The sequence below is a fragment of the Chaetura pelagica genome, unplaced genomic scaffold, assembly GCF_000747805.2.
Source record: "Chaetura pelagica isolate M959 unplaced genomic scaffold, ChaPel_1.0 scaffold263, whole genome shotgun sequence".
In the NCBI taxonomy this organism is placed as follows: domain Eukaryota; kingdom Metazoa; phylum Chordata; class Aves; order Apodiformes; family Apodidae; genus Chaetura; species Chaetura pelagica.
Window position 1 is genome coordinate 534,807 of NW_009952797.1, and position 2,545 is coordinate 537,351.

Genomic DNA, 2,545 nt, shown 5'->3' on the forward strand with positions numbered 1-2,545 from the left:
TCAAGATTTCACAAGTGCACACACCTACTCCTGCAGTATCACTGCCAAAATACACTTATTTGTACTTACTTATTTTGAGTAAAGGAAAGATACTGAGGTGTCTAATGTTGTGATGTTCAAGCAAGAATTCTCAGTATTTCTTAACTGGTGTGTTTTCTATTATAAATAGAAAGGGTTTCTAACTGTACGAAGCAGGTAAGGCCGATTTGGGAACACAGGGTGTAGCAAATGACTTTGACATCTAGAATTTGACAGTATGTTCCAGTCCTGCTGTTTTCCACAAGCCTCCTGCCTATCCTACCGACAGGATCCCATAGGGTGGTGGTAGGGATTGCAGAGAATCAGAATCACGCTCCACAGAGCAGCCCTCCCCTGCAGAACCAAGTGGGAAGACAGCAGAGCTTGGCACACAGAGCAGGGCTGTGGGGCCAGGCACAGCAGGTTGTCACCACTTAGCCTTCCATGCTTTCGGGGTCGCCTTTTCTTGCCACTAATGAGTGACAATAGGAATTCTGTGGATAAACCATTATCATTATGCACCAAAGGTACAAGTAAGACTGCCTGAGGCTCGTGTCAAAGATGAGTAAGATTTCCCCCTTGTGTTCCCCATGAATTCTTGGTCCAGGTCTGCGGAGAGGGCTATTTGGCAGGTGGAAGCAGGGTGATGGGATCTAAGACCCTTTGTCCTCTTTAGCCTGCCCAGGAAGAAATTGCTTCAAATTTTTCCCATGAGAGCTATTCCCCGGTGGTGGCTCCCAGACACAACAAACCATTAAAGAACCTTATGTTCTCTCTCCTCAGGTTATTTAAAATCCCAGAGTCATGAACTGGCAGAACTTAATAGCTTCCAGCAAGATGCTTCATTTCCTTATTCAAGAGGAGGGTGACTGCCTGAGAGCAATGTGCTTTCCCAATGCACATACTACACAGCCAGATCTGCTGGAGGTGCATTAGCATGAAGTCATTCACAGTGACCCATTTTATGTTGTTTGTCTGGAATAGGCACTCACGTGCAGCAAAGTGAGGAAAGGCTCCAGCCACAGCACCTGGCAAGAATTCAGCAGAAGCCCCTAAACCTCACTGCTGCAAGACAGTCTCTGCTCCCCCTCAGTGGCTTCCTGCAGCTGGGACATAGCCTGTGCTGGAGCACAGCTCTTACCAACTTCCCAACTCAGCAAGAGATCTGACACCTTGCTGCTCAGTCCCTGCTGCTCATTCCCTGTTGCTTGGACCTTGCTGCTCTAATCTTCCATCTCAACTGATCAGATCTTAAAGCTGTGTTAAGGAAACAGTCCCTGCTACGTAGACAAGACCTCGACTTAATTAGTGCCTGAGCTGCTTGTTCCCCCAACTGCTCACAGAGCTCAACAGGGTTGAAGGGGATCTAGCACCACAACTTCACCTGAGGGTTCGGAGGATGCAGGAAAAACCCTTCTGTGCTCAAAGTCAAAACCTGACCTCTGCGAGTGGTGAAGGAAGCCCCATCTCTTCTGCTCAGCTGGTGCTGCTGCAGTCCAGCAGCTGCTGCACCTAGAGACATGACCTTGCTTCCTGGGGATTGGCATTCACTAGCCATCCAAAGAGCTCAGGGGAGATACGGGAGCAGAGGCCTTGCAAGCACAGAGGCCACCGCTGCAGTGAGGTGGCTAGGAAGTCCTTGGTGGGGAAGGGAATGGCCAAACTGGGATGGAAAGAATCAGCACGCGGGAGGTCTGCACTGGAGGAGTGGTGAGGGAAGCTGTGAGAGGTTTTTGGCATAGCTGGTGACAAGATGCATGAAGGAAGGACAGAGGCTGCTCATGATGAAGGTCATGACAGAGAGCTTTGTGCCCAGGGGACAAGCTTATTGGACAGATGAGATTCAAACAGCTTAAGAGTGGAGACCATTTGAGGGCCACAAGACAAGAGAAAAGTGACACTGTAGAGAAACCACTGGCAAGCCAGTGGACAAAACAAAACAAAAAAACAAACCAAAACCAACCCTTTGTGCTACTTTCCTTTTTAAAGTGCAGCCTTAAGATGATTGCATCAATGCAACTGTCTGGGCAGTGACCAGGACAGGAGCAAATGCCAGCAGCCCAGGCGGGACCTCCTTGCAGAAAGAAGAAGTGTTGTTTATCTGCATCCCAGGAAAGCACAAAACCAGCAGGCTGCACGAAGTAAACGAGGTGAAAAGTGAGGACGGCAAGCGAGCATGCTAGAGCAGATGTTAGCAAAAAACAGCGCTGACACAGGTTGGCAGTGCTTCTAAAAGCCATCCTGCCAGCAAAACATCGAAGGAAGAGCCCGTCTTTCCCGGCTCGCATCTCCGCGCCCTGTGTCCAGCAGGACAGACTCCCGTCGCGACGCCCGGGCGCAGGGAGCTGGGACAGCAGGGCTCTCTCTGCCTTCCCCGGGGCGCTGTCGGGGCAGCTCTGCGGGGCAGCGCTGAGCATCAGCAACAGGCTTTCGGCGCCGGAGGCAGCCTCGGCTCTTCACCGAAAAGGGCTGCAGCCCGTGCCCAGCGCCCCGGACCCGGCAGTAGCCCCGGCCCCGACAGCAGGCT

General features: G+C 51.4%; 1 pseudogene; it reads left to right on the forward strand.

Moving 5' to 3' along the window:
• The window catches only part of LOC104386258, a 5,136-nt pseudogene that overhangs the window by 571 nt on the left and 2,020 nt on the right, over window positions 1-2,545 (forward strand).